This window comes from Pongo pygmaeus, chromosome 11 (assembly GCF_028885625.2).
Source record: "Pongo pygmaeus isolate AG05252 chromosome 11, NHGRI_mPonPyg2-v2.0_pri, whole genome shotgun sequence".
Classification (NCBI taxonomy): domain Eukaryota; kingdom Metazoa; phylum Chordata; class Mammalia; order Primates; family Hominidae; genus Pongo; species Pongo pygmaeus.
Genome location: NC_072384.2, coordinates 65,672,772 through 65,693,705, shown reverse-complemented (window position 1 = coordinate 65,693,705; position 20,934 = coordinate 65,672,772). Strand labels below are relative to the sequence as shown.

Below are 20,934 nucleotides of genomic sequence, written 5' to 3'. Positions count from 1 at the left end.
TCTTGTTCCACTATCCTACAAAGCAAAACTCAATAGTTCATGTAGTTTGAACACATTGGTAAGTATAATTTCTAAGTGATTTTTTATAAAGACCTGTCTCAAGAGTCTTCCTGCTCAAAGACCTTCAGAGAGATTACCAGTGCTTTGCTTTATTCCTAGTATTAATGCATTTTACCTGACTTATCATACATTTATTCATATGATATGCTTATTTTTTCCTGTATATGTATTATAGAATGATTTTAATACAACATTTATTATACTAGTCATAGTCACATGTGTTCTATCACTTAGTGCCCTCAAAAAACTCCATGGGAATAGGATTATTTCCCTTTTAAGAGGGAATAATTCAAACATGAGATTGAATTAAATTTACCTATACTTGAGCTTTACCAGAGGTACTACATTGATGACCCAGCCAACTTCTCTGTTTTCACCAACGAAAATGCAGAACATAGCAACAGACCATCTCTTTTCACTGGTACCCTCTAGTGCTTGACATATAGAGAGTGTCAGTAACTTTTATTGAAGAAATACTGAAATATTGGTGTTGCTATGTAGTTCTTTTACATTTTGGACTTTACCTAACATTATCCACCCTAGTTAATTAAGTAGCAACTTGCAAATGAGGCCTAGAAGGACCAAAAAACAAATTTTAAAAAGAACTCTGCAACTTTAGAAACTGCTAATGCTACTTTCTTTGTTTCACTTATTTCACTTGAGAAAATCTCTTTGGGTTTGATACAGAGATGTTTTCAGACTTTGAACGTGAAAAATTGTTCCCAGCATCAAATATAAATTCCTCCTTTAAAATACAATGTCACAAACCTGGATCACAAAGTCACTTCCCTCTTTAGTCTTAAAGCGAATACTCAAGATGAACGTGAATGATCTTTTATTCCAATTTCCAATTTAGAATATTATTTCAGAAAATAATTATTCAAAGTTTTTTGAGAAACCTCCATATAAAGCCAAGCAAACTTTTACCAAAGTAAGGTAAATTCTTTGTCAACTGAGAGCCTGAATTAGATGATTCCTCAGACTTTTTTTCTAATTATAATATTCTGTGTAAAGGAGTTTAGCTCGGCAATATGACCATCCAAATATCAACCAAATCCAAGAAGATTAGATTTAATAGTGCCATTTTGGAGATGCATTGATTATTGAAGATAAGTAAAGGTCTCAACGTTTTTGTTTTCCTCATTTACACCAAAATACATCCTTAGTCACACATGTCTTAGGATCTGGAATTTGTTTGATAAAAATGCTGAGTTCTGGCCAGGCACCGTGGCTCACGCCTGTAATCCCAGCACTTTGGGAGGCCAAGGCGGGCAGATCATGAGGTCAGGAGATAGAGACCATCCTGGCTAACACAGTGAAACCCCGTCTATTAAAAATACAAAAAATTAGCCGGGTGTGGTGGCAGGCACCTGTAGTCCCAGCTACTTGGGAGGCTGAGGCAGGAGAATGGCTTGAACCCAGGAGGTGGAGCTTGCAGTGAGCTGAGATCCTGCCACCGCACTCCAGCCTGGGCGACAGAGCGAAACTCCGTCTCAAAAAAAAAAAAAAAAAAAAAAAAAAATGCTGAGTTCTGAAAAAATTAATCTTTCTTGTTTTGTTTCAAATGAAATTATAGCTCTCTGATAAAGTGGCATTCTCTTTTTCTTTCTGTTTTATATTCAAGGAGTGTATTAGTCCGTTTTCATGCTGGTAATAAAGATATACCCAAGATTGGGTAATTTATAAAGGAAAGAGGTTTAATGGACTCACAGTTCCACATGACTGGGGAGGCCTCATAATCATGGCAGAAAACAAAGGAAAAGCAAAGACATGCCTTACATGGCTGCAGGCAAGAGAGCTTGTGCAGGAGAACTCCCATTTATAAAACCAACAGATCTCATGAGACTTATTCACTACCACTAGAACAGTATGGGGGAAACTGCCCGCATGATTCAAGTATCTCCACCTGTCCTCACCCTTGACACATGGGGATTATTATAATTCAAGGTGAGATTTGGGTAGGGACACAGCCAAACCATATCAGCAAGTGAGACAGTGAAATTGGGTTTCTAAAAGTTGTCAATGTTCTGTTGGAATTATCTTATTCAGAGATATAAGGAAAGTACAACAGTTGTCAACCTTCCATATGAAATTTCCTAAAGAATATTATTGTTACCTCATACTGGGAGAAGGGAAAGTAGCAGTGATAGAGTGTTTTGATTTCAAATGTACAGCTTCTAGTAAAAGCATTACAATTAACTTTATATTAGTAAGCACAACCAGGAATATAAAAATCTAAAAGTTTTGGGTTTGGCCTCCAGATTTACCAAATGTTGCTTCCTAACAATTAGCCAACCCTCCCACACCCACACTTACTTTGTCTAAATTGAGTTTTAGGAGAAAATAAGCCAATTATAAAGACACAACTATTATCAGTCAATGCCCTGACAAGAAATAGATGGCTCCTCCAAACTTGTGGAAATAAAAAACAAACTATTTGGTTTTATCTTCTTAACACGATATTCTCATGGATTCCTTGGGAATGCGGTTCCAGTTTTCCCTCTTTAGCAGGTGTGCCAGGCCCTTCTGATCTGGCTGTCTGCGTACCTCTCCAGACTCTAGCCACTTCCACAGACCCAGCTTTACATATGTCCTACATGATATCTCCTCTTCTTAGAATGCACTTCCTCTTTCTCCTCCACCCTCTTTGTGTCTACTCATAAATGCCTCAGAGAAATTCCTAGATAAGTTTAAGACAGCCTAGATTCTACCTCCCAGTCAACAAAGAAAAAAGTTTGATAATTTCTGGTGATGGAAACAGGCTTCTAATGCTGTTCTGGAATATAAAATGGTGCCACACCTTTGGAGGGAAATCTGTTGATATCTACTGGGTTAAAAGGCACATACCCTTCCACCTGACAGATCCATTTCCTGAGACTAGATCTTAAAGGAAAACTTGCACAAGTGGGAAATGCAACCGTAAAGAAATGTATACATCTGCATTGTTTGAAATAGAAAAAAAGAAAGAAAGAAAGAAAATAACATAAGTGTTTATCATCTGAGAACTGATTAAATAAACTTTGGTATATCCATCTATACACAGAACAAAATATTTTAAGCAATAATAAATGAACTAATTAGAGATAAATTATGTAACTTAAACTAGGTTTACAGCCATATATATTGTGTGATGTTTTTCTTTCTTTTTAAAAAAATATTTGTAGAGATGGGTTCTCAGTATGTTGTCCAGGCTGGTCTTGAACTACTGGCCCCAAGCAATCCTCCCACCTCAGCCTCCCAAATTGTTGGGATTACAAGTGTGAAACACCATGCCTGGTCTAAAAAAAAGAAAAATATAAAACATGTATATTTCAGATGCTTGGATATACACAAGAATTTTAGAGAAGATTAAAAAAAAAATTAACAGTGATTGCTACTGCAGACTGGGCCTGAGAGAAGAGAAACTGGAAAGTTAATTTTTACTTCAAGAGCCACTCAAGTCAATTGACATTAGAAATGTGACTTAGAAGAGTAGATTGGGTTTGCTTGGTGTATCTAAATAGTATGTACAAGCAGGGCTGCAAAGGGGAATGGGAACACCCAGGGAATGGTGAGCAGGGCAGAATGGCTGATTTACATGTTCAAGGTGCAGAAGGAAGTAAGTAGGCTTTAAGAGCTGAGGCCAGATGTGACAGTCAGGGCTTCTCAAACACCAGTGTGCACAGAATCACCTGGGGAAATCTTGTTAAAATGCACATTCTTATTTAGAAGTTCTGGGTGGAGCCAAAGAGTCCACATTTTCAACAAGCTCCCAAGAAGTGGGGATGCTGCCAGTCTGTGGCCACACTTTGAGAAGCAAGGTTTTAAAATTCAGAAAGTATCCTGGTTTTGTGTGGTCCATATCTTCACAAACATCAAGCGAGCCAAAAAGCACTTGTTTTTAGAAAATGAGCTGAGACAAAAACACCTAATTAAATATGATGTTTGCAACATGAAGCTTCCACCAAAGGAATCTTACTGTTAAGTGTTCACGATCAGCAGTTCTGCTTTGCTAGCTTTTTCATTTCTAACAAATTTAGACTTCTGGAGATTGAAGCTTTGCCAGATTGAGGCATGCTTCTCCCCTCACTACTCATGTGTTTAGTGTATTTGTTAACTTGGTGAGAGTACTTCCAAACATAGTTATATTCTTTCACTTGCTATGGAAGATTGAAGAATCTGAGACAAGTAAGAAGGAAGATCTCCATTTGCCTCCCTCCCACCCTGCCACATGCTGCCCCCTAACATGTTTGACAAGAATCCAGGCTATAGACTGATCATACACCTAAAAACTATCTTGGGTCAGCTACATGTAGAAATGTCTTTCCCCCATTATGTCCTTATATGAGCTTAATGCGATGTAATCCTGACCAGTAAAGAAAGACTATTGTCTTCTGTTTGTTTGCCCGTGAACTTGAATTGCAGAGACTTTCCACCATAATTTTAATAATGTGGTATTGTGGAGAGTTTTAGTATGGCCTTATGGTAAGATTAGGTACTTTGGAGATACAATGCTGGTTTCAGAATTACACTTAGTCACCTCGTTACTGTGTGATCTTGGCCAAGATGCTCAACTACTCTGAGCCTCAGTTGCCTTATTTATAAATTCATGAAGATAACACAGTAATAGTAACTATTTTATGAGACTGTTGTGAGGTTTGAAGGTCCCAAAATATATTAAGTCCTCAATAAAATTAACAACAATTATTCTAAAATTATTCTTAGAATTTATCTAAAAATAGTACTGCTTGAATATCAATATATTTACTCCTGAGTCTCTACCTGCTATGATTTGGCTGTGCCCCACTCAAATCTCATCTTGAATTGTAGCTCCCATAATTCCCATGTGTTGTGGGAGGGACCTGGTGAGAGATAACTGAATCATGGGAGCAGTTTTCCTCATACTGTTCTTGTGGTGGTGTATAAGTCTCACGAGATGGTTTTATAAGGGATTTCCCCTTTCATTTAGCTCTCATTCTCTCTTGCCTGCTGCCATGTAAGATGTGCCTTTCATCTTCTGCCATGATTACCCAGTCTCAGGTATGTCTTTATTGGCAGCATGAAAATGAACTAATACACTGGGCAATTTACAAAAGAAAAACAAGTTTCTTGGACTCATAGTTCCACATGGCTGGGGAGGCCTCACAATAATGCTAGAGGCAAGGAGGAGCGAGTCACATCTCACATGGATGGCAGCAGGCAAAAAGAGAGTTTTTGCAGGCAAACTCCTGTTTTTAAAGCCATCAGATCTTGTGAGACTTATTCACCATCATGAGAACAGCACAGGGAAAACCTACCCACATGATTCAATTACCTCCCACTGGGTTCCTCCCATGACACATGGGAATGGTGGGAGTTACAATTCAAGATGAGATTTCAGTGGGGACACAGCCAAACCATATCACTCCACCCCTGGCCCCTCCCAAATCTCATGTCCTCACATTTCAAAACCAATCTTGCCTTCCCAACAGTCCTCCAAAGTCTTAACTCATTTCAGCATTAACTGAAAAGTCCACAGTCCAAAGTCTCAAGGCAAGTCCCTTCTGCCTATGAGGCTATAAAATCAATAGCAAGGTAGTTACCTCCTAGATACAATGGGAGTACAGGCATTGGGCAAATACAGCCATTCAAAATGGGAGAAATTGGCCAAAACAGAGAAGGTACAGGCCCTGTGCAAGTCTGAAACCCAGCAGGGCAGTCAAATCTTTAAGCTCCAAAATGATCTTTGACTCCAGGTCTCACATCCAGGTCACGCTGATGCAAGAGGTGCATTCCCATGGTCTTGGGAAGCTCCACACCTATTGCTTTGCAGGGTATAGACTCCCTCCTGGCTGCTTTCACAGGCTGGCATTGAGTGTGTCTCTTCCAGGAACACAGTGCAAGCTGTCAGTGGATCTACCATTCTGGGGTCTGAAGGATGGTGGCCCTCTTCTCACACCTCCACCAAGTGGTGCACTAGTAGGGAATCTGTGTGGGGGCTCTGACCCCACATTTCCCTTCCATACTGCCCTAGCAGAGGTTCTCCATGAGGGCCCCACCCCTGCAGCAAACTTTTGCCTGGGCATCCAGGCATTTCCATACATCTTCTGAAATCTGGGCAGAGGTTCTCAAACCCCAATTTTTGACTTCTGTGCACTTGCCGGCTCAACACCATGTGGAAGCTGCCAAGGCTGGAGGCTTGCACCCTCTGAAGCTAAAACCCAAGCTCTATGTTGGCCCCTTTCAGCCACAGCTGGAGTGGCTGAGGCGTAGGGCACAAAGTCCCTAGGCTGCACACAGCATGGGAACCCTGGGCCTGGCCCATGAAACCACATTTTCATCCTAGGCCTCGAGGCTTGTGGTGGGAGGAGCTGCTATTAGGGCCTCTGAATGCCCTGGAGACATTTTCCTCATTGTCTTGGGGATTAACATTCAGATCCTCATTACTTATGTAAATTTCTGCAGCTAGCTTGAATTTCTCCTCAGAAAATGGAATTTTCTTTTCTATTGCATTGCCAGGCTGCAAATTTTCCAAACTTTTATTCTCTGTTTCCCTTTTAAAACTGAATGCCTTTAATAGCACCCAAGTCACCCCTTGAATGCTTTGCTGCTTAGAAATTTCTTCCACCAGATACCCTAAATCATCTCTCTCAAGTTCAAAGTTCCACAAATGTCTAGGGCAGGGACAAAATGCCACCAGTCTCGTTGCTAAAATATAGCAAGAGTCACCTTTACTCCAGTTCCCAACAAGTTATTCATCTCCATCTGAGACCACCTCAGCCTGGATTTCATTGTCCATATCATTATCAGCATTTTGGTCAAAGCCATTCAACAAGTCTCTAGGGAGTTCCAAACTTTCCCACATTTTCCTGTCTTCTTCTGAGCCCTGCAAACTGTTCCAACCTCTGCCTGTTACCCAGTTCCAAAGTGGCTTCCACATTTTTGGGAATCTTTTTAGCAGTGCCCCACTCCCAGTACCAATTTACTGAGTAGTCCATTTTCAAGCTGCTGACAATGACATACCTGAGACATGACAATTTACAAAAGAAAGAGGTTTATTGAACTTACAGTTCCAAATGGCTGGGGAGGCCTCACAATCATGGCAGAAGGCAACGAGGAGCAAGTCACATCTCACATGGATGGCAGCAGGCAAAAAGAGAGCTGTGTCAGCAAAATCCCATTTTTAAAGCCATCATATCTCATGAGACTTATTCACTATCATGAGAATAACACAGGAAAGACTTGCCACCATGATTCAATTACCTCCCACCAGGTTCCTCCTACGACATATGGGAATTGTGGGAGTTACAATTCAAGATGAGATTTGAGTGGGGACACAGCCAAACCATATCATACACTACCATATACTAGGCACTGTATTAAGGGTTAGGGTATTAAATAGGATCTTTTATCATAAAGATTTTTGTACATCTCTGTAAAATATTTTAAACACATGTGTTTTGCTTTTTAAACGAAGAAAAATAGATGTTTTTAGAGATAAGATGAGACACATCGTTATTTTCCCCAGTTCCCACCAGCCCTTCACATCTGCTAACCTGGAAAAAACATTCCTAGAGCCCAACGAATGCTGGAGCCCTGGAAGAAGGGCTACTAGCAGGAGCACTGGACTCCAAGGAATGCAGACCAGGGAAGAGTGTTGGGAGTATTAAAATGTAGGTTAGAAGTGGAATAATGGACAAGTACAGGGAAAGACTTTCAAGTCCACTTTCCAGGGATTGAGTAACTTAGGGGCCTTTATCCATTGGCTTTGAATGCAGCCCAAGACAGGCATTAGCAGAAAATTGGAGACTCTCCCCCATCACACCTCACTTCCTAGCTTAAAAAAGCAGCTGCATTCATCTTTAGTTAAACCTCTTGGTTGGGTCTTCTAAAGCTCTAGCTCTCATTGGAATCTGGTGCCACTCTTTCACTCTTGCCTGGAATGGCATTGGATCTCTCTATTGTTAGTTCCTGGGCACTCATCAACCATCTTAACCCACTTGGTCAATAGTTTCTCCATAATTATTTTTATTTTAACCATTTTGAATGTACCATCTACTTTCTGCTAGGAACCTGACTGCATCTGAGGTATAATTTTAAAGCAACAGATGGTTCATGGAAGGGTAACTCTGTTTGTGATGGCCAAGAGAGGAGACTTAGGGCAGATGGAGATACATATAAAGCTACTGCTGTCCTAGAGAGCAGAGGGACAAGAAAAGGGGAGATAGAACACTCATTAGCAGTTGTGTGTGTGTGTAGCATAACATAACATATATATACATATGCATACGTATGATACGTAATCTTAGAAACAACTACCATGTGAAGTAGAGCAAATGATCGCTGAGTTTCATCCTTGCTAAGAGCATGGGAAAATCCACATTCTATATTTGCTTAGTTGAAGAAAGAATAAGGGAAGCAGAAAAGTCAAGGGTCACATTCCCTATGTGTCAATTAAAGGGGTGCAGACTCAGAAGGTGTCCTTACCTACTTTATTTAGCCTGCTCTTCCCCACAAAGATGAGGAATACAGGTGACTTCGATGTCATGATAGCAACCAGAATGTAAAAGAGACTTTCAAAAAGATCTAGTGGAACATGGAAACAAGGACTTTAGTCTCTGAGCTTCCTTATGTATCAAGTGTCATAGAAAATGTTGAGACAAAGTGGTTTTGTCATTTCAACAACCCATAGCGAGCAGAGGAATCTGTTTGCCTTTCATGCCACTGCAGATGAACAGGTATGAGAGACTGCACTTAGGCATGAAAGTGCAGCTGCCTAGCACCTCTATCCCATGCTTGCATCCAAATCTTCTCAGATTTGGGTAAGACATCTCAGTTCTCTGCTATTTGATATGAATAGCGGCAATCCCAGAAGCAGCAACTGAGCTCATGGGCCCCAAAATTTCCAAGGAATCACCAGGAGATCTAGGTTAAATGTCATTATTTTCTGACCCTCGATGTACCTTTTCCCTAGTCACTTGCCAATCTCTTCTAATGGGCCTCAGTCCCTGGAGTGGACCCTAATGATCTCTGTCCATTATTTGGCCTAGAGTAGAATTCTTGCTTTTCTCAAAGAAAGAAACAAAAAGAAAAGATGTAACCAAATGTAATTTATGTGAGTTTGTAAATTGATATCCGAAGATTGGAACTGCATACAGATGTGTCAAAAGTGTTAATTTCCCCAAGAAACATGGTAGCACCTAATTCTAGTGACACTTGCATACTTTACGGATGGCTTTGCTGTGCTCCTGGTAAAGTCAATGGCTTTCTGCCTTTGAACATGAAAGGAAAAAGATGTTGACAGGAATCCTTTAGGGAAACAGGAACTACATATTTGCTTATGCTAAGTTATGGCAAAGTTCAGTTTTATTCTGTAAATAAAGCGTTGTCTTCATAAATATCAGCGATAACCTTTAGAGTAAAGAAAGTCCTCTTTATAAAAAAAATCTAATTGAAACTCTTCAATAGGTAGGCAAGTGAGGTGGTTGATATAAATATATACTTAAATGGAAAATTGGTATTCGAGTTCCAATAAGTAATCAATCATATTGTTCTTGCTAATAGCTTTTGTTGATTCATCTTTGCAAGGGATGTCGGGGGGTAGGGGGGATTGCTGAATGAAATAAATCAGGAAAGAACCCAAGCATTATGTTTAACTGACTTAAGAGCAAAGGAAAAAAACACATAAACATAGAACAGAATCCACACAGTAACTTCATTCTTTATGATTGCTCAGGCATTTTCATTATTTACATTTATGTTTATTTTCTCTTTATCCTCCTGTGGCAATAGATATGGAGATAATGCTTTAAATATTATGATGTACCTTGATCTTTTCTGAAGAACCAAAGCTTTATGAAATCTTGATACATTTAAAGGAGGGGTATAAAGCTCAGGCATGTGAAATGTTGAATTTTGTCTCTCCATATGATAGATAACCGTCATATAAATGTGGTTTATTAGACTAAAAAAGCACAACACATATTTTTAGATTACATCTTGGCATTTCAAAGAAAGTATACAACTTCAAGGTAGTTTGCTTCCTGGATATTTTCTGGGGCTGTCTTTGGGCCTGCATTCCTGAAAGCTGTCAACGCTACACTCTGCGTACCCAGAGTTCGTGCCCTTGCGCTTCAGTACTTTGTGGTTAATATTTAAGAACAGCATGTGGAGCTAGATTGAAGGACAGTCACTTTCTTTATTCTTTGCTAAAACCAATGTTGGTTAGTCCATCACCTTCTTAACAGTAACTGCATTCATACCCTTCATCACATCCATCTCTCTGTCAAAACATGAGTGAAAATCAATTGTGGCATATCTAGAAATACTTCACTCACTTCCATTTTGCTTCTTATGTGCTGATGTACCTCACTCAATATTAATTTCCTTTAGAGTTAAACTGTGGAAAAACTTGAATGGACCTTTGTGGTATAAAACTATGTGACCTTGGACAAGTTACTGCACCTCTCTTGGCATCAGTTTCCTCATATCCAAAATAAGAACCCTTGCCTGGTTTACCTCTGAGACCTTTCCAGCTCCACAATTTCTCAATGATTAGCAAAACCCTATCCATAAAGCAATGGTAATGATTTATGTAAATTGACATTCTTTTTTATGAGGTTTACAAAGTTATTTTATTCCACTTGAGGATTTTGTTGGAATTCTATAATGGAATTTTTATTCATCAATACTCAGCAGATGTTATCAGGTTCTCTCCAGAAACTACCTTAATTCTACCACAGACTTGGGATATGTTTGGGGAACAATGACAAAAAAAAAAATAAGTCATAGTTCTTACTTTCAAAGAGATTATTGAGTGGGGTCAGACCGTGGAGAGGTGCACAGATAGAGGGTGGAGGAAGATGCGGCCAAAGAAGAGAAGGTCCTGAAAACAGAGGAAACAAAGGAAGCGGAATAGTGAAGGCATAATGGCTCCCTGCTTGTTTAGGAAAAGGCGAAGAGTTTGTTGTTTTGAAAAATGACATTTTAGTGTCATCTTCATTAAATATTAATAGTGTCTTCTTACACATTAGCTGAAGAAGAAAAGATAAAAAATAAACCAGGTCCCCAAATAATAAAGGATTTAAAATTAAAGATATATACAGATCACTATAGTAATTTTTGAAGTGCTGCTCAGTTGGTGACATAATCAGAGGAATAATGCTATTATATAAAGTGATAAAAAGTAATTTTGTGATTTAATACTCATTCTGAACCTATATTGTAATGCTAATCTCATCAGATGATTGACATTCATATACTTAATTTCCCTTTGAGAAATCAGGTTCATGTATTATTCTGCCTTGTTCATAAAACCTATTTATTTGGTTTAGGAATATTGTTATTTCTTTCTCCAACACCAATGTCTGCCTACGTAATTGAAAGGAAATTGCAGTGAATCTTCCAACAAGGAGTAACTGCTTCCTTGAAATAATCACCTGCAGACATAATTCTGGCTTCTGTGCCTTGTCTCGATAGCCGGGAAGGCAGAGGGCAACTGCGGAATCTGATTATCTCCATCATAATCCCACAACTTCCCTCCTTTCTCTATCACTTTTAATTAGTGCATTGTGGTGAGTTAAGAAAAGCCTATACTATTTTTTCTTCTCCACTACCAGAAAGAGAGAACCGGCATTCTCTCTCTCTTTTAAGGATTTTTTAAAAACATTTAATAAAATTTTAAATAGTTTAATGTGTGCCCACAAGCACATTGGTTCTAAAGATACTTCAAAAATACTTCAGAATCAAATCTGTAAGAAAAAAAATTCAATTATTTAAGCTCATTATATTACAAGTGATTTAAAAAGTGGTTATCTGTGCATCAAAAAATGCAAGCCTATAGCAGCTCTGATTCAGTGAATTCCAGTTGCAGGGAGGGGATATTTTTATATCATATTTTATATCATATTTGAAAAAAATGGCTGATTATTACTTTTTAAATTTATGGAATGTATGGACTTTACCACAGTTTCAAAAGTCCACTTTAGTACCTATAAGATATTTTGAAATCAGTTGGCCAGTTTTTGCCATCAAAAAATTGTAACTTTAAACTTGCAGAAAAACTAGTTTGCTCTAGTCCTAAAAGAGAGTTCTTAGTTGCAGTTTCTGCATTTATTTGTCTAATAGCAAATAAATTTCACATTCATTTCTGACTCCCTTTCAAAAGGGCAGGTTAATCTCAAAAGGAAATATATGAGTTTATCATTTTCGGCTAGGATATGGTTTCTATTTCTAAAATAGTGGCACATTGTTGGTAAATGCTTTGTGAGAGCAAGGAATTGGTAGTAGATTTTTGCAGAATGCTGCATTTACCAAAAGAAAAAAAAAACCACTAGGAAATTGACATCTACAAAAGCAAAGTACTTAAGTAGTAAATTACATTTACCAAGGATCACATCAGTAGTGTGCTTTATGTGATCATTCCAATCAAAAGGGGGCAAAGTCAGGATTTGTAGTGATACGGTGGTCCTGTAGACTTAAAATCTTAAGGTCTGAGTTTAAATCCAAACTCTAGCATTTGCTATCTGTGTTGGGATCACTCTCCGACTTCATCAGAAGACCTGCTAACATCTAGACTTGTCTGTTGTCACCACATCTCCTTTGGAATACCACCTCAAGGCACTCAAGTTCGCCTCCAGCCTCCGATTCCTTTCCTGTGGTGGGAAGAGAGGGGAGACCCAGCTTCATGTTGCTCAGTGACTATAGATTCCCAAACAAATGACAGGGGAATTTATAAACATTTCTGCCTTAAAACTCAAATGTCATTTATAACTCTAAACAAGGGAATCCGGAACTCAAAACCTAATGATTTGGCCATTACTTTGGAAAATTTTTGGCTAAAAATTAAGAATGGCTTCCTTCTCCTTGGCAGGCATAAAGTTAATTAATAAATTCTCTTTATAAAGCAGCTGGTTAAAGTTTCAGAACTCCACAACTCCAGGAGATAGACATTTGAAAGAATGTTTTTGATAACAAATTACCTTTATTTTCTATGCAAGAAAATATTAAAGAATATTCAGATACTAATTACACTAATTCCTCAGCCTTCTGATAATTAGGTAGTTCTCTCTTTGAACTCTTTCAAGATCTAATGGCATCGAGAGTTTCTCCTTTATGTCGTAAAACTAACAGACAAAATTACCTGGCACAGCTTTTTCCACCTGAGTGACCTCACGCTCTCTTTAATACCCAAAATCTATTGACAGAGATGATGTCCCATTATAATATTCCCTTTTATGTTTTGGCACTGAGCAGTGCAACCGACAGAGCTATAACAAAGTAACAACCACATTCTCAGGACAGAGACAGAGTCTTACAAAGACTAAATGACATCTTACGCCTTCATTCTCTTTCCCTTGTTAGGAACTCTCATAAAAAAGGCACAGCCACGCCCCCTCAGCCTGTTTAGCAAGTCCATGCATTCAGATTGAAATATTGTCACCTAGGAAGTGGGCAGCTAATTTTTTCCAACTTCTGAAACAAGATTACAAAGGGTTTCCTGGAATGGCTAACTTTACCAATGGGGGCAGAGGAAGATTACTTTTTCGTTTTTTGAAGTTGGAAACGTAACAGTGAGAAAGAGACAAAATTATCTCTCAATAAATTAATCTACAAAAAAATAAATAAAATGCAAAGCTGGTTCCACAGGGAGTTTACATTCTGGGAGCCAAATAAGATACATATATAAAACTCTTAGCACAAGGTCAAATGGGACAAGTGTAGTAGCGACATAGGGTAGCACAGAGTTTTGTTTTAATATCTTTTGCTAACTTTAAAAAATAAATATGTGATTTTAAGTGCATATTACACTAATTTAATAAAAATTTCATATTTTGCCTTTATGCTCAGTCTTAAACATGGAATATTTAAAGTTACTAATACTGTAAAACTGCTTCAGCTCTGACGAATGAAGTGTCTGTGTACAGAATGATGAGTTGTTAGTTAATAGTACTCTTTGGCCCATGCTTGGGATATTGGCCTTTTCTAGGAGTCTGTATGAGAATAGTCATTTATCTCCTTATGCTCAATGCTTTCAACTTGTCAAATGACCATGTTTCATAAGATACAACATAAAATTGTTCCATAATTAACAAAAGAAAAAAGAATTCTATCTGCTGAGAAAATAGAAAAGACGTTGGAGAAGAGAGAATATTTGACCCAGACATTTAAAATATCGGTCGAATTTGCTACATGTAGATGGATGAAAGGTCTGCCAAGAGAAGTGAAGGTTGTGAACAAAGACATGGAGGCGGAAGAAAGGTAGCGTGCACACTGAACGCATTGTGCCTTTCCATATGACTGACATGTCAATGTAAACTCCACAAAGAGAGGGTTTTGATCTGGTTTGTTTGCTGATGTTACTTAAGTACCTGGAAAAGTGCCTGGCATATATCAGGTGCATGAAGAAGTGAATAAATGAAGTGTCAGATGCCCAGAATATGAATAATACTTGACAGATGCAGTACTGGCAACTTTCTTGAAGCTAATGAAGTGGTTAGGACTCCATAGTTCAACAGAAACCAAGTTCACTTAAGCATAAATGGAGTTTGAGTTTATCATGGAACTCAACATCAAGAAAGTGTTTGGATCTTGAGTAGATTGGAGATGGAAACAGGAACACCATTGGGAACACAGGGAGTTTTCTGGCTCTGTCTTTTGTCACTTCTTCCTCCACATCTGTGTGGCTGGCTGCTATCACAGTATCCTGGTCTACCTGGTCCTGAGTCCCCATGGTGAGGGAAGGCTGACCCCACAGCTGCCAGAATCACATGTAGTGGCTCTCTTTGACCAGGTCAGCTGCGTAGACTGCGTACAGTCCTCTGTAGCAAGAGGGTAGGTTTACCACTAAGGATCGGGGGAGAAGGACTATTGGGGGAATTGTTAAGAGAAGACACTCAGAAAAATTGGCACCTATAATATGCAATTAGAATTCATTAAAACATGTGGCCAGGGATGTTCTTATTTTGTATTTCTACATATCTAAACTCTAAGTACTATTCATATGGAATATATTATTCTAAAAAAATTGCCTGTTAGTTCATGCAGTTCCCACTCTCTTTTCATCTCTAACATCTTGGTAATCGTTTACCAGTTGTTGATCACCTGTCTCGTCAGCTTCTTTCAACTTTGCCCTGACTCTACCAGATACTGGGCAACATCATTTCCCAGACACTGAGTAACTTCAAATGAATGTGTTCATGCTACTCCGACTGGCTTTTGGGAAAGCACTGGATAGAGTTTTTGAGCTGGAGCAGGAAATTATCTTACTTAATTTCTTTCTTTTATGGATAAAAAGATGGATCCACAAGATGGACCCATTGGTCCATAATTAAGGGCCAGTAAATGTTTTGTAAACATAGAAATCAAAATTACTTTTCTATGATTCTAGAACAGGAAAAAAATGGTGGACTTTTAGGTATGTTGCGAAGAACAATGGATTATTCTTTGGGCTCTTGAGAAAAACAGCCTTAGTTTTATTGCTTTGCAAGCTATGTGGTCTTGAATAAACCTCAATAAGGCTCAGAAAGCTTCAGTGTTCTCAAGTATAAATAGGAATAATTATAATTATAATAACATTAATAGTATTTATCTCACCATCCTGTAATAAGAGAAGGATTAAATATTGAAGGTTATATTGATAAATGATAAAACACATGCAATGATTGTAATAAGAAGTGTGTTAGGTGGCAAAAGAAAAATAATGAGGATGAAATATTTACTTCCAATGACTAATCTACACATAATCATGATTTTACGTATGACTGAATGTTTAAGGCTGATTCCATTTTAGAATACAATGTATAACATAAAAAGCTCTACTCTCAGTTCCAAGAGTTATAATTAGTTTAGCATGGATTTTCATTGTCTTAGAAAAAACTGATATTCATGGTTTTTATAATTCTATCTTTTGGTAATAGGCAATTGGACTCTCTTTCTATATATATTTGCTTATTAAAATGATTTATTATAATTAAGCTTTAGGTTGTGTCCACAGGATGGGAAAACATTGGAGTAAAATATAGTAAAACCATAGAAATTTAGAGTGGGTTGAAAGTCTTGTTTAATCTCTAATTACAGATGAAGATAGTAAGAATGTAAATGTCCATAGAAGACTTTAGTGGCTTTCTTAAAGGCATGTGTTCATCAGTGTTGAACTTGAAGTAAAACTCACATTTTGTGACTCCGAGCTCTTCACTATAATATGAAACCTACTCCTAAAACACAATATTAAAACAGAAAAATTTGAAGCCATAGATCTGTAATAAAGGGCCACCTGATTGTCTCCTGGTGGAATAAAAAGAAAAAGTTTTATTTATAAGATATATCATTTTTATAGATAACGATTCATATTAGGAATAAAGTAACAGTTTCAAACTAAAATAATGCTAAAGTTTTTCACATACTACTTGAAAATAGCTATATTTACTTTCAAACTTTTTCCTCTTTGAGTCATTAGGTTCATGATATTATACAGCAATAGGGAATGAAAGAGAAGCAAGGAGAAGCAATAGTGGGAGATTACAGAGAAGAAAGGAAACAAAGGCTGAGCAAAAAGAGGTTGAGGAAGAAATCAAAGATCTGGATTGTGAGAAAGTGTTTAATATTTAGCCACTAGATGGCGATGTAATGTAAGGTGCTGTCTTGACTTTTTTTTTTTTTTTTTTTTGAAACAAGCTATTTGCTGATTTGTATTAGGTACCATAGAGTGAGGCAAGGATGAAGCCGAGAGGATACTGCAGAGGTCTCTGGTGCATGTGTGTATGTGTGCGTTTGTGTGTGTTTGTGTGTCTGTGTGTTCTGCCCCAGTGAGACTGCAGCCCTTGTAAATACTTTGTCACCTTTTGCAAGAAGGAATCTGAACAATTGCAACTGAAGGCACATTGTTATCATCTCGTCTTTGGGTGATGCTGTTCCTCACTGCAGATGGATAATTTTCCTTTTAATCAGGTAAGCCATCTAATTGTTTCATCTTGATTTTAAGTTTATTCATTCTAGTTATTCCTTTGGAAAAAGGGTCCATGGAAATTCAGTTTGGGCAGAGCAGGAAGTCCATTTTTGTATGTGTATTCAGAACAACTGTCCCCCTCCTCCCTCTCCTCCTCTTCTCCTCCCCTCCCCTCCCCCCTCCTCTCTCAACCTTCCATGAACTGAAATCAGGTTTGTTTTGCAATTCAGCATTTTGATAGAAGATGGGATTCTTTGGCCTGAAATAGCTTGGCATCTGGCCAGTTCTTGCCTTTGCTTGCCTTCAACCTATTCAAGGTCCCTTTTGATCCTATTGAAGCCCCCTCCTTCACTGGTGATTTGGAAGTGGACTAGCTGGCTGGGAATAGAGGTCATATTGTTCTTAAGGACGGAGCAAAAATTAGATCTCAGTTTTAACTCCACAGGAAGAAAGAAGGCAGCGGGGCTGCTGCCGGAGCCTAGCATTGCAGGGGTATTCAGCTTCCTGAGGCTGAGGCTGGGCTTTTGAGAAGAAATGCCTCATGCCTTGAACAAGGAAGGGGCAATGATTATTCCCCCCCAACTCCTATTGAGCCACGCTAAAAAAGCAGTTTGAACGAAGTGGTAAAGAGTCCCCTTTTCCATGCAATGCCAAATAGGAAACATTGACTTATTTTTACTTAGACAGAGGTCACAATCAGCAATGATACTGCAGATACTGCTCAGTTCCTAGTGTGAACTGTCTTGCTTTTCAGAACAGCATAAGAATTATTTCTGGGTGGAGGTGAGGCTTGTCCAAATGTCTTTGCTGTCATGTTTCCTGACTACTACCTGTTTGAGGTATGTGTTAAAGACCCGACCCACTTGCTGCATTTACTTCTCATTTCTTTTTGTTCTCTTTGATTACTCACTGGTGATTGTTAACAAATCGGTCTGGAGTGGTGAGTAGGTGCTTTTCACCTGTCCAATGCAACGATTAAGTCAAGGCAGGGTATATTACTGTCAATATGTGCATGTGACTAAATATTTCTGAGTGCAGTAGCAAACTTGCAAATTGCCAAGTTCTGTTGCTATCACACCTATAAAATGTGGCTTCTTCTTCTATGGATTTGCAGGTTCATGTGGTATTTCTGATGCGCTAGTATAGTAACAGAATATATTTCTCCAAAAAGCACTTTAAATCACCCCAAGAGGATGTTGCCAGACAGAAATAGGAAAATTCCATGCTGAGGTTGGTGATTCCTGCTTTAGTTTCTCCTGCCCAGAGAAGTGGGTAGCTTACCTTTCCTATTTGCTGCAATACCTGGCACGCCGGGGTGATGCAACTGGGAGCTTCCGCACGTTCGCGGGGCATCTGACACTGTTCTTTCCCTCAGCTGTGCATTTCAGGAGAATAACTGTGGTGAAAAACTCCTTTAAAACTCTCTTTTATGATTGTTGCTTTTGTAATTGCTGTGAAGCAATTACAAAATCACATCTCTCTTCTAGGAGGAGTTTTGCAATTTAGGCCTTCCTTCACAAAGCTCCTGGAAGAGATTTTTAGCTGGTGTCTATTTTAGGAACATAATGTGTAGACAGGAATGAATGGCCACAGAGATTTACGGGAAACCAATTTCTTGGAGAGGGTGAGGTAACATTATAAACCACTAGAACAGAGCACAAGTGGCTGGTTATATCACATGGACCCAGCAATGGAATTAGTTTTCATTAAACTCACTGTAACTCATTTGTGTGGCTGTTTTTCCTCCTCCCTTCACATTGTTTGTCTGTTTTGTTTCCAATATCTATATAGGAGGCCAGGATACCCAGAGTGCTCATACTGGTAAAAATAACACATTGGATTTTGCTGCCAATACTAATAGACTTGGTTTACATGCCCCCTCTTGCTGGGAAATGTGCTGTCTGCAGATTCATTTATTATGGTAATTTCTCTTTAAGACATGGCAGGAAGGATTGTCCATCTATGGGTTGGGGCAAGGGGGGGCTCAACTGGAGGCCTAGTTAATTATACAGTATTCAAGAAGGCACTGAGGAGCTCAGTCAGGATTCTGCTGTACCAACCAGAGATACTAGGGGCAACCAGACCCACTAGAGACCCAAAGTAAACTCTATCACCACCAACAGAGGAATCCAGTAAGAAACATTCTAGTTCCTTGTTTAGAGGGTACTATCAGGGAATCCAGAGATTCGGAGAGGGTAAACACAAGAGCACCTCATCTGGGAATTGCTGACGAAGAAGAGAAAATCTGGGGCTTGCCTGGTGTTACCTCTAGGACATCACCGACCAGGCATTTCTCAAGGGTTTATGTCGGTGTGAGCCTGACAGTGACACACAGAAGCATCCCTCCAAAATTTAGCCTGGGGACCTTGAAAGGTATTGCCTTCTCCCTGGGCAGTTGGAGAGGCTGAACCTACTACTTTCTCCCCATACTCGCCAAAGGGCACAAAGCCTACGCTCTTCCAGCTACCTCAGAATGGGGAGGGTGGGAGAAACAGATCCCAGAGAAGGGTGGGGAGAGAATCAGCAATTGAAGGTCCTGTATAGTCACCCTCAGGGTCAATGGGGCTGTGCTCCATGAGGTTATCACTTCCTTTTGAAATTCTAATTAGTGAATGAAGCATGTTCCCCAACTCAATTGAGATTGCTTTAGTTTAGGGTAGGGTGGGAAGAAATTTATTCTCATTGCACTTGTGATCAGAAAAAGAAGTTGTGACAAAATTCCCCAAGCTGCCCCAAAGTTTGCTTTTCCAACTTTTAAATTTTGTCCACATTCCTAGATTTCCATTTATTAATTGTTTTATTTATCAAAAACATATAGCATTTACTCTGTGCCAGCCACTATCCTAAGCAGTACTTTGCAAATATGACCTCATTTAATCCTATGAGGTAGGTACTACTGTTAATTTTACAGGTGACAAAACCAAGGCACAGTGAGGTTCAATTAACTTGCTGGGTTATACAGTTAGTAAGTGGCAGAATCCAAGCAATCCAGCCACACCGTGGCCATGGCGTCTGTGCTCTTGACATTTGCTCATCATCCATGTGATGGTACAGCTACAGCTTAGCCAAGAGACTCAGGACTCAAGTTGGGTGCAGTTGTACATGCAAGCTGTAATTCATCTGCTTTCTGCCATGCCAAAATTCCAGAAATAGTTTGGTTTAGAATGATTACCCAAATCCACTCCATTTTTTTGTTGGTTTGTTTGTTGTTTTTTTGAGACAGAGTCTCACTCTGTCACCCAGGCTGGAGTGCAGTGGCACGTTCTTGGCTCACTGCAATTTCTGCCTCCCGGGTTGAAGTGATTCTCCTGCCTCAGCCTCCCGAGTAGCTGGGACTACAGGCGAGTGTCACCATGCCTGGCTAATTTTTGTATTTTGTAGAGATGGGGTTTCACTATGTTGGCCAGGCTAGTCTCGATCTCCAGACTTCAAGTGATCTGCCTGCCTCAGTCTCCCAAAGTGCTGGGATTACAGGAGTGAGCCCTCACACCCGGATATTTGTTTTAAAAAAAAAAAAAAAAAAAAAAAAAAAGCTCTCCTGTACAATAGAAGATAGAAGGGTTTGTGTTCTAAGTGCAGGAATGTGGTGAATAAAGCAAAATTCCTACCCACATGCAGCTTTCAGTCTGGTGACAGAGTTAGACAGTAGGCAAATCAATGTGCAAAGAAATATCAGTAAATGTAAGTTCTTTGAAGAAAAATAATGCAAGATAAAGAGATAGTGAGGATGAGAGGGGCATGCAGAGAGAAAATAATGAAAGAGGTGGAGAAAGTGTTTTTTTAAGCAGAAATCTAATGAGGCCAATGATGGAGTGAATCAAAGGTGCTAAAGGGTGAAGTGCCTCACAGGTATGAAGAGTGGCACAAACCTTGTGGGTGATCCTGAAAGTAAAAGAAACGAACAGAAATAGCACCATAGAGGTGTGCAGCCAGATCTGTGGAATCTCAGAGATTGGGCTTAGGGCTCTAAT

General features: G+C 39.1%; 1 protein-coding gene across 1 annotated transcript in view; it reads left to right on the top strand.

The window, feature by feature from the left end:
* Window positions 1–16,734: 16,734 nt before the first annotated feature.
* Window positions 16,735–20,934, top strand: part of SCN1A (sodium voltage-gated channel alpha subunit 1) — a 142,484-nt gene continuing 138,284 nt past the window's right edge. Inside the window, exon 1 of the mRNA XM_054478114.1 lies at window positions 16,735–16,965. The gene's annotated coding sequence lies outside the window, so the exon portion shown is untranslated. The remainder of the gene's footprint in view (window positions 16,966–20,934) is intronic.